Here is a 12502-nt window from a genome sequence, read left to right on the forward strand (position 1 = left end):
AAACTGCAGACGTAGACAAAACGGAGATTCTCTTAGAAACAGCATCTAATGGAGACTGTTGGAGTTTGCCTCTTTGGAATTGCGAACATATTTAAGGGAATTTTTCAATATGTAGATAAATGCTTTACTACCAGGCTCCTTATAGGAAGTAAAATTTGGCAATGCATTAATAATTGTGTACAAAGGTACTGTAAACAGCATCAAAATACCTCTGGCATATTTCATGGTTCAGACACCAGAAGAAAAAGCCGTAAAATCTTCTTGGAGTAAAACAAAGTCATTTTTCCTCCTTTGGCATGCGTGGCTAGTATTTGTTAGCTACTTCATATGTTAGAGAAATAAAATTATTTATTTCTTTATCAGAGGTATCTGGAGTGTTTTTGAATACCTATGAAATATCGAAACATTTCTGTCTCTTATGTTTACTTTTCTCAACACTACACAAGTTACGATGACCTTGACCATTTAAAAAGTCTCCGCCCTGTTTCTTATGATACTTAGGATTAGTTGCATGTATTATTTTTTAGAAGTTTTTTTTTTTAAGATTTTATTTATTTATTTGTGAGAGACACAGGGAGAGAGAGAGAGAGAGAGAGAGAGAGAGAGAGAGGCAGAGACACAGGCAGAGGGAGAAGCAGGCTTCATGTGGGGAGCCTGATGTGGGACTTGATCCTGGGTCTTCAGGATCACGCCCTGGGCTGAAGGAGGCGCTAAACCACTGAGCCACCTGGGCTGCCCAGTTGCATGTATTAAAAGCTTTGTTAATAATCTCTAAATGGTAGGTGAATTCAGTTATTTAGTTTTTTGGTTTAAGACATGATCAAAATAGTGTTCTTTGTTTTCCCTATCTTATGCCAAAAATTATATGTGAAAAACACTGACAGAAATGAGTATATATATATATATATATATATATATATATACACATATAGTACTTAGGAGTTTGATGGGCTATGTTATCATGAATATTTCACATAGAAAAAGTGAATATATCACACCAGAATGTCAGTGGGGTACTCAGCTAAAGAAAGAGGGCAGGGAGCCCACTTTCATACACCTGGAATAGATTATACACATGGAGTTTATCTCCTCCTCAGAGCCAGAAAGCTCTGGTAATGTGCCCTCTACTCTGTGACAAGCAGGGCAAAACTGGGAATTAGTCACCCAGTGCTAGCAGAGCAGTTAATTAAGTACATTTGACAGCCTTCTCTCTGCATTTCTTTTTTTTTTTTTTCCCCTGCATTTCTAGATGGCTGAGAATCAAGTAGTTGCACATCAAAATGTGAGGGTTATTTATTTATTTATTTTTTACTTGTTCTTGGCACACGTCCTTTATCTGTCATCATTTCATGTCCTCAAAGGCCTGAGAGATGCTGCCATCCTTGGGCAACAAAGGATGCCATGCAAAGCAGCTCAGAACTTGAGTTGTTTCAACAGATGCTGTTTTATGTTTTGCCAAAGAATGGCCCCTTTTATTTCTGTCGTGAATGCAGTCTTTCATTCCGTCTCTAAATGTTTTCCAGTATTAAACCTAATCCTTATCTATCATTCTTTTTGGATGATAGGCTGTCCCTTTGCCTTTGGATCCAGCATAGCCTTCACCATGTAAATATGGATTTACAAAGAAATGGAAACTTCATGTTCTTCACTTTACAGCTCCTGCTGATTTCTTGGTAGGGTGGCGGGGCTGCATTTCAAGGTCAGAGGAGCTGAGCCAAGTTATTCCAAATGTAAGAGAAAAATGCTGAAGTGGAAATGAACAATTTCACCCTGTAGAAATTCCCTGCTTTTCGGGGGTAGAAAGATTAGAAAAGCTTGCTGGTTGAGGAAAGAAATGAGATCAACAAAGCAAGCAAGCAGGCTGGAGATTATTTATTCTTACATTTGTTCCTTGCAACAGAACACAGAGGGGCCAATGACAGCTGAACGAATGTAATTTATAGGAAGGGAGGCCCTCCTACAGGGCAGTGGAATTCTCTCTTGCCAGAAATGTAATCAGGAGGGACTCCCCAGAAATCCAGGGAGTGCCAGGCAGAGATGGTGCCCAGCACCTTTATGACCTCTGTGGTTTTCATCCTAATAAAAGAAAATAAGAGCATTACTCCTGAAAGTTACTTCGATGAAAAATTGAAGGTCGTTCTACTTCTGGTCACTAATGGAATTGTTCAAAGGTGTTGTCCTAGAGGTCTGTTTTTTCCTCAGTATACTAGCTGTTTCTTCTCTTGGGGCAACCAGAGGGCTAACCCAGCTTCAAAACCAGAACTCCTCCCACTGGACTCCCAGGGAGCACTCGGGGTTGGTTTGTTCTGTCTGTTTCTTCTGTGGCTGCTTCAATCACCAAGCCTTTGTTTGGCTTGTGAGTGCAAAGCCACTGTGCTGGTGATGCATGGGATCTATAAAGGAGGGGAGAACAGTCACTCGAGGGAGGTTCACATATAGAGGGAATAATCCTCCATATGCAATCATAGCAGCGAGGAGAGGAAGAGTGCAAACATCTGAGGGATGAAGTTTTGTGGAGATTTTCACAGATTTTAGTGATTGCTGTCCAGTCCTTTCTGTTTCCCTCTTCCTGTCCTTGGTGGGAATTATCAAACTAGCTGCCATTGACATGCCCAGGATGTACAAAGGAGGGATCTCTGAAGAAAGCAAGAAGCCACTAGCCTGTGTGTAGCCCAGATATGCTTTAGAGCCGTGCTCGGTTACTATTCTTGATTAAGAGCCTAGAAATAGCCATCTGGGCAATCAGACTCTTGCATTAACATGCAATGTTGGCTAAATCCACAGGCAGCTGGCTGAGTACTATTTAAACTGGATGCTAAGATAGGAGTGGGCCCTGACAGGCAGTAGTTAAGGGACACTCATCTATTCTACCCGTGTCAATGGTAATGATACTGTAATACTCTCCAAAATGTGGTCCTTTTACGATGTTTTGACAGGCTGGTTGCTGTTCCAAGGGTCTGTATTATTAGAGATACATAGACTAGGTTTTGACAGATATATATGCATATGCATGTGTTTATATGGTTGTATATATTTGTGGAAGAAATCATGAAAGTCAGTCATCCCTATTTACCATGTACACTATGAGAAGCACTTTCTTGTGTGATTTCAAAAAATGTGGAAAACATTTTAAGAACAGTAAGTCCAGAGGAGGTTGATTCATTTATTTTCCAGGACCTTACTTTGTGTTTCTACCAAATAATTCATCGGGGCCAGACAGACTCTAAATAATTTCTAGGTCTTTCGTTCTGTGATTCCATCTTTCTAAACAGAAAATGAATACACTGCTGAAGACACATGGACTAGATTACTGGTTAAGAGTCTAAGCTTTGGTGTCAGGTTTACTTTAAATACAACTGCAGTTTCTGCCATAGAAAAGCTCTGTGGCCCTGTGGAATTTATTAAATTTCTTTATATTTCAGTATCTTTCACTGTAAAATGGGAAATTGAATTAGTGATCTACCTCATAGCTGTTGGATCCTCATACCTCATGGATTCAATGTGGTCAGGCAGGTAAAGCATTTTGTAGAAGTCATGGTCAAGAATAGCTATGACAAAAAATGTTGGCTGTGATTATGGTGATAATTATGAAAGTAATGGAAAACTAGAAAAAGTAAGTCAGCAAAATGGAGTAAACTTGATTTCTTTGCACTGACTGGTTTGAAAAGTGTTGGCTGGACAGATTTTCCCTGTCCTGGAGAAAGTGAAGTAGTGCATTTCTTTGTATAGAAATAAATGAGGAGATATTTTGTATAAATCACCAAATTTCTATTAGCCCTGATGATTCCCACAAAGGACTCTGGGTTTTAGGTAAGGAAACATGCCTTTTTTCCAATGAGTTCATTAGCAGTGAAGGGATGTGTATGCGTTTGTGTGCGTTCACGCACCTGTGTAAAATCATCCTGGTGTTTATGTGTCCATGAGAAAGAACCAAGGGCTATGGATTGGAAGGCAGGAGGTCAGGTTCAAGTATATGCTCTAACAGTAACTTGCAATATCATTGTGGATGAGTTATTGAACTTTGTAGCCTCAATTTATTTCTATGTATAGTTAGGGCGTTCGCCATTAAATTGTCTCAGCTCTAATACTCTCCTGAAATTCTATGACACTTTGTCAAAAATGGCCCCAAGAATGAAAACCTCCACTCTAAGAGATTGACTAGGATGAACTTCATTCTTGTCTGGTCCCGTGTTTTTTCAACTTAGCATTTCTCAGATGAGAATTGGAAATCTCAAGAGTCCAGACAATGTTGACTCAGTCAGCAGCCTCACTAGCCAACAATGATGTGTTCAAAGCAGTGTCCCCTCCAGCCACCCCCCTGAGGCCCCAAACCCAATAGACAGACAACAGGAACCAGGAACTGCATAGTTCCTGTGCTTGATATTAGCAAACTAAAACAATAAAGATACGGTGTTGATGTACCCTGAGAATAGCAATGATTTCATTACTGTGAGAGGGAAATCCAGCACATTGGCTGAGGGCAGACGCACTGTCAGGTGGTCTGGGTTCAAGTACTGAACTTATTTAGGTGAAATAAGTTCACTTATTTAGGTGAAATGCTCAGCAGATTATTTAACCTCTCTGCTTCAGTTTACTCATCTGTAAAATGAAAATGATAAAGTATTGCAGGGATATGTTTTTGGAACAGCTCTCTCAGTGGCTTTTTTTTAATTAGCATGAAGCAGAGAGAGTTAATGAAACAAGAATGGGTAAGCTGAAAAAAAAAAAAAAAAAGAATGGGTAAGCTGGAGCAGAAGCCAGCAACCTGATCATAGTGAAAAGCTGTTTCATGGATGTTTTGCTAAAAAGAGTCTTTTACATGGTGCTGATGGGGAGTCATTACATGATTTATATTGGAGGGTCTGGGGGCCATTTTCATAGCAACAAGAAGAATAGACTAGAAAAAGGGCAAATTGGAGAAAGAGAGTCATTTTTATGGGGAAAGGTGAGTTGTAGAATAGTCCAATGTTCTGGATTAGGTGAGTTGTGACAAGGGACACCTGAGGAAGTGGTGCAAGTCATTGGGTAATGTGATAAATGCAGTTTGGTTAAGTGGGACGGTAGCTATGGGATGTGAGCTGGAGATGTCTGGTGAAAGATTTGCATAGAGAACAGCATCTCAGAAGGAAGTCTAAGTGATGCTGTCCGACAGAAACCTAGTGGGAGCCTCAGATGCAAATTCCCTGGTAGTTCCTCACAAAAATGTAGAGAAACAGGTAGTAGTACTCTTAATTTTATATCTTATTTAAAACTATAAATCTAAAATGTTATTTCACTCTAATCAGTACAAAATTATTCACAAGACATGCAGCATTTTTTTTTTTTTTTTTTTTGCTAAGTCTCCAACTCAGTGTATACTTTACACTAAGCACATCTCAAGCCACAGTTCAAGTATTCAGTAGCCATAACAAGGGTCAGGGACTGCCATAGAGGACAGTGCAGCTTTAGAGCATAGTAATGGATAGAATTTATTTAACCATTATTAGTTGCGAGGATCCAGGCACCTGTGATAGGAGCTGAGCATTCAGTGGTGAACAACATGGACACAGTTTCTTCTTCTTTGAACTTTCCAGTTATTAGAGAATAGGGCTTCTGTTGGCCTGAAAGTTCTCTTTGTGCAAATTAGATAAAGACATAGCCTCTGGGCAGAGCTTCCCCACTCCTGGAATCCCAGAGTGCAGAAGAGATTTCTCTGCCCCTTCTCCTCTTCTCCTCTGAACCTTTGCCTATAGAACAGACTGCACCGGACACCAGTGGCCACTCTTCAGGGAACACAAACACTTCTAAGTCACTCAAAGAAAATAGGCTGAGTATTACAATGGAGGAAGTACCTGGAGGGGGCACTCAGTCATGCAAAGGTCGGAGAAGTCCACCCTCAGGCTGAGGGGTCACCAGAAATGAGACCAATGGAAAGAAGAGATGGTAATTCTCAGGGCATCTCATGGAACTGAGAGAAGTTTAGATCACATGCAGGAGGGAAGGAGTGGCAGGCATGAGGCTGGAGAGTCCAGAGGACCCTCTGCACAGTGGATTAGGGGGGCACGGAGCACGCAGAGTCCTGGATACCACTAACAACTAGTGGCCGACTATAAAGGCATTGAGCAGGAGGGGTCAGAAATACAGGATGGGGGCACCTGGGTGACTTAGCCATTTAAGCGTATGCCTTTGGCCCAGGTTATGATCTCAGGGTCCTGGGATCGAGCCCCACATTGTTGAGCTCCCTGCTCAGGGGGGAGTCTGCTGCCCCTTCTCCCTCTGCCCCTCCCCTGCTCACATGGTCATTCTCTATTCTCTCTCTCTCTCAAATAAATAAATAAAATCTTTAAAAACATGAAAAAAACACAAGATAAAACCCAGGAACAGGCACTGAGAGAGAGAGAGAGAGAAAATTCGCTCTGTGAAAGTGGCCAGCCGGGTGTCAGGTGCAGCAGGGAAGTCGAGGAAAAGGAGGGCTGCGGAATGGCTGTTGCCTCAGCGGTGGAGGAAGCCCCAAGGACTTTGGGGAGCGCCGTCACTAGAAAGGGGAGAAACCACATGGCAGCGGTGGAAGAAGAACACATGGAGCGGGAAGAAGGGAAGATGCTTTAAAGAAGGCTGGCTTTGGAGAAGTGGATAAGGAATTTAATGTTGTTACACAAAGAAAAGTTGTTTGCTCTCTTATTTTGTGTTTTGTCTTTACTCATAGGTTATCAGCCCATCTCTAAGATTTCTACTTCCCTCCTTCCCTCTCCGACCCTACTGTAGCAAAGCAGAGAAATGACCTACAGGAGAGATGAATTTTGCATTCATTCAGTAAACACTGTGGAGTAACTATTTTGTGCCAGGAGCAAACACTTGCCAACAGTGATGAAACGGTGGATTTATTGATAATTTATTAAGTGTCGGTGACTCTTCTTACTTTTTGACAGGTATCACCTGACTCATTCTCCCCCAGATCTTCACGGGGTACATACCATTACTCATCCCATTTTGCCAACGAGAAAAACACCAGCTCACAACCACCGTGTTACCTGCCGACATAAGACAATCTGAGGAGTTGGTCCATTATCACTTTGTGTTGGAACTTTGATCAAAACTCTTCCCTGGAAATTCTTCCCTGGTTAACTCTAAGCACCCCAGGGCACTGATTTTACTTTATCACTGTTCTTCCTTTGGGTCATTTGCCTTGTTTTTATTACCTATTGCAATGTGATATTCTTTGTTCGTCTCTTCATGGATATTGTACCAAATATTTATCATTGTGGGTTTAGTACCTGGTAGCCATAAAGACCCTTCCAATTCTAAAATTGTTTAACTTTCTATGTTTTTTATCATTTTAATGGGAGGGTCACATAAGGTTAGTTTCTCTACTGATACAGTCTTGCAAATGGTGCCTAGGGGGAGCACTCCTCCTCCTGTCTCAATGATCTTCTCTTTCCTTCCTCCATTTAGTTTAGGCAGTGCTGATCAGATGACCCAAGGTGCCTGGCCTGATGCCATCTGTTATAGAAAACACGAGCAAGGTTTCACCAGTGTTTCATAGATACCCACATTCCAGAGGATCTCATCGGAGCATAAGAGCTCTTCCTGATAATTAGTAATTGGTCCTCACAGCACCCCTGGGAAGTACCTGGGTATGCAGCAAAGATACACAGAGCGTAAATGAGCTTTTCCAGAGTGCAAGACAATTTCCTCCTCAGTGAAATGGGGACAATTATAGCGATCCACCTTACAGGGGTGTCAATTATTCACAATCTAAAAGCCCTGGGAACTATAAACCACACTAGGAATATGTACACATGGCACACTTGTATTGCGCTTAATTGACATCCTCCTTTCCCGTATCCTGCTACCTGCAAATCACCCCACAGTGACACCCGTGGGTTTACCTTTGGTCCTGGTTATTGACATGGAGCCTGCCTCTCTGCATCAGAGTTCTGTCTGGATCACACCAGAGGATAGAAGAACAAACCTGCCAGGTGTTGATGAGCCCATGACAAGCAACCTGAATGGAATTCTGACAGGACTTCGACGCCTTGTGCATAAACATAATTAATCAACACAGAATACACACTGGATAAGCTACAAGAAACGCAGAACACAAAGCATGAGGACAAAGGGAAAAATGACAGATCTGGTTGGATGATAGGAATTGTAAAAGCCCACTTGAATGGAGCACATGCACAGGAGTGGAATGTTCCAAAGAAGCTCCTGTTGACAACTGCCTCCGTGACCCACCCACCTTTGGGCTCGGTTTATCTGGGCCTGTTTTGTCCCCTCCTTCTTTCCCATCCTCCGTCCCTGCCTTCTTGTTCTTGTCTCCTTGTGTGCCACTATCTTATCTCTCTGATGATGACTCGAAATTGTGAGCCCCAGGCAAGGAATCTATCCTCTATGTTAGTTTGATTCAATTAAATATGAAACACAATTACAACAGAACCATTTCTGCTTCAGTGTTCTTCACCTGTGGAATTGCTTACACATCTCATTGTTGGCACAAGGACCATTGGATTCCTTCCATTTCCTTTGTTTCAACGTATCTTCTGTGTACAAGTCCTCATTTCATGCAGCAGCTCTGATTTTACTTGTCCTTGCACCGACTAGTAAACTGTCTGCCCTGGGTGGCTGGAGGAGGGGCTCGATTACCACACACCATTAATAGTGTTTTTTTTTTATTTATTTTTTAATTTTTATTTATTTATGATAGTCACAGAGAGAGAGAGAGAGAGAGAGAGAGAGAGAGAGAGGTAGAGACATAGGCAGAGGGAGAAGCAGGCTCCATGCACCAGGAGCCCGATGTGGGATTCGATCCCGGGTCTCCAGGATTGCGCCCTGGGCCAAAGGCAGGCGCCAAACCGCTGTGCCACCCAGGGATCCCCCCATTAATAGTGTTTTTAGAGAAAAGAGCTCACCTGTATTTTATGCTGACTGCCTAAATCCCTGACTCCCCTAAAGAGATGTGGGACAGAGCTATAGTCCAGCACATGTAGAAGGATAACTGAAGATAAATGGAAGAGGGACTTGGTCAATCGTCTGATGTCAAGTCAGAAGCAAGTGAAAATTGATAAATGCATGATCCAAAGAAATGTCTTTCAAAATATAAGCTACGCCATTCTTTAAAACCTAACTCCTACTGGAAAATACCACTACCTAATGCTTTTTATTCCAAATATGTGCAGTGATAGACTCTCAACAGGGTAGGGTTTTTCTTTGTTTCGTTTTTGTTTTTGAAGGGTGGAGAAAAGCCAGTGCCATAATCTCTATGATTTCCAGAGAAGTTGAAAGAACTAAAACAAATCATCTCTTGCTATCAAAAATGAGACAGAAGTAGAAAGGTAAATTAGATCCAATAGGTCTTGGAACAATTGCACACACTCCTCAAACCTAAGTGACTAGAAAGCTTCCATAGTTTTCATTAGTTAAACGCTTGCCACACAATCCTTCACCTTGCCTTTGGTTGATTGCCCACGTGAAGGAGAAACTGGTTCAGTGACCAAGGTGGAAATTTTTATATTCGTCTTAGGAAAATCAGGAGTGAATATACACATTTTAATTCTAAAGCTGCATTGAGTAATAATAGTAAAACCCTGAAAATACAAAGCAAGTAATGATTTCCAGAACTCTCTTGCCAAATACAACAGTGCAGCAGTGTGGCTGGAAGATCATCCATTGTGGAGCTAAACAAAGATGCTTCGTCTCTATTCCTTCACATTAAGTGAGGAAATAGAGCGCGCCAACCCAAGAAATCAACACTGACTCCTTTCCGAGCATAAGAAACATTTTGGCAGCTCAGACCATTGAGAGTGAACAAGAGGAAACGTAAAAAAATCCACCCAGAGCTCACAGTGGTGTCCATGGTGTGTACAGAGATAGACGAGCATGCATTCGAGAATAGTCAGTTTCAGAATAAACTTGTCACCACTGATTTAAAAATACTCCGTCATGCCGTTAGGAGATACCTCATTATGGAGAGAAACTCTGCTTTGGGATGGTTGGTAAAAACAAACACGATTGAAACTTTGGTAGATTAATGCTTTCTTGATATTTTGTGCCAAACTTTAAAGACAAGGTGTGCTAGGTGTTAAGAGAATGTAGAAACCAAGAAATCTATTAACTGATACAATGGAAACACAGAAAACATGCATTTCTATATGCACCAAGTTACAATATATTTGTGTGCCTGAATTGTCCAGTGTAGGTATTGGTATTTATATATTTGAAAGTTACTGGCAGTCCTCTGTATCACTTTTGTGCCAGATAAATCTGGTGAACAAAAGACCCAGGGCATTTAGATATTATTTATTCATTTATTTGCAAGATTTGTCTAGTGTATAGCTTCCAAATAGCCAACAGCATTTTGCCAGGGTACCTCTACCCTTGCAGTGTTTTAACACTAGGGCCTTAGAAACAAGCAAACGAGTAGGAGAGTCTTTTGACTTTCTGGGTATCATGGCTATATAGAGGGACAAGATGGCATGGATTTAATTTAATGAATTTCAATTAGAAAAAAAAAAGTAAGGAATAATATCATGTAAACATTTCTAAAAAAATAAACACTCCTAATTCAGATGCTGACGAATGAGAGTAGTGTGTCCCCAAAGGTACCAAAATAGTGTTAACAGTGGATGTAACAGCCTAGTAAGACACAATCCTTGGCTGCAATTGGTGCCGAACACATTTCAAGGGAGGTTTATAGTCAAGTGATAAAATGTTTGTAGGCCTCAGCACAGCAACAGCAGAGAAATTCAGATTTGTCTGTTTGTCTATTTATTTGTTTGTTTGTTTATTTATTTCTGGTAGGGGGTCTCCAAGGATTTGTTCTTGGCCCCATGAGAGCTGTTTCTTATAATTGCCTATATTCACCTGTTCATTCTAGTACTTTTCAGAGTCTTTTTTTCCCCCTTTCTTTTTAGGTTTTCTTTATTTATTTGACAGAGAGAGCACAAGCAGGAGGAGCAGCAGAGGGAGAGGGAGAAGCAGGCTCTCCACCAAGTACAGAGCACAATGCAAGGCTCAATCTCAGGACCATGGATGGGATCACGACCTGAGCCGAAGGCAGATGCCCAGCTGACTGAGCCACCCAGGTGCCCCTGGAGTGATTTTTTTTTTTTTTTTAAGTAAATATCTCAGGATCTTACTAATGCATTAGAATCTCAGGCCTGTAGTGCTATAGAAGGCCATATGTGGGTTGAAGGATGAGATTTTTTGGGGTCCAGAGAGATAAGACAGGATGGCTGATGTCATATTAATTAGCTACAGATTGGAATAAGAATCCTAATGTTTCATTCCATTTGAAGTTCCTATGGCAAATGTTTCTTGCTTGATTAGGGAGCAAACAAGGATTCAGCATTGTCAGGTAAGGTTGTTGCAAACATCCAAGGTCAATTCTGGGAGTTTGTGCATATTCTACAGTACTGTTTGAGTCAAGTATCTCCTTCAGGGTCAGATGGCCCTGGATCCCAAACTGGATCTTTCCTCTAAAATGAGTGGGAAACACAGGCGTTTGTTGTTGTTGTTGTTGTTGTTGTTTGTTTTTGTTTTTGTTTTTTTTTTTAAACAAGAGAAGACATCAATTCTTCCAAAGTGAGAAGAGAATTTCTGCTGCAAGTTTTCCTGCACAGAGTAAAACATGGTCACTGAGTCACTGGACTTTAGTATCATGTTAAAGAGAACTAGGAATTTTGGTCTTATGCTTAAAGAATAACCGAAAATACTTGAGGCTCTCTGCACCAGATGACCTCGGGGGACTTTCCATCCTTACCTCTGTGGATATGGCTCTCTGGACCCTGCCAATGTCTTGGAAAGACTTCAAGCCACATCTTTTCAATGACAGCTTGAGTTCACAGGACCTCTTTGTGATAGCAACTGAGTGATCTGGCCAGGATTTTTGTTCCATGCCTGAACTCATTCTTTGCTGATAAAGGTCAACCCATTCTGATCACCAGTTTCTGCCCCCTGCAATTCCATAGGGGATCTCACAGTTGGGGGTGGCTCTTATGTAGTGCTGCTCTAGTTGAGCTGCTACCTGGAACCCTGGCACCACAACCAAGGCTTCTTTTTCTCCAACTCCTCTTCCCTGAAAATTGGCCATCCAACTCATTATTGAGTGGTCTCATTTTGTTCTGAAGTTACCTGTACTCAAACCACAAATAGATGCTTTCTCTCTACATTTGTTAAAGGAAAGGTTTTGTGTCCAAAGAATTGTTCTGGGGAGACTCTTTTTCTTATCACCCCTTCCTTCTTCCAGATGCATCTCTTCTGGAGCACATAACACATGCCAACTGAGTGGAAGGAAGCTGATTGGGTGTTAGGAGGCGTGGCTCCCCACCCTGTAACCAACTGCCTGCTTTTGTTTAGACAAATCTTTAAAATCCTTCTGAGGGTCAATATCCTCATAATAAGCTGAAGGATGTCTATGTCCCATGTGGACAATATTTGTAAGAGAATTTGGAGAATATCTCACAGGGCTAGACGAGCAGACCAGCACAAGCATAGAGCGGCTTTGAAGTTAAAGATGTCATTG

The sequence above is a fragment of the Canis lupus genome, chromosome 35 (genome assembly GCF_003254725.2).
Source record: "Canis lupus dingo isolate Sandy chromosome 35, ASM325472v2, whole genome shotgun sequence".
Lineage (NCBI taxonomy): Eukaryota > Metazoa > Chordata > Mammalia > Carnivora > Canidae > Canis > Canis lupus.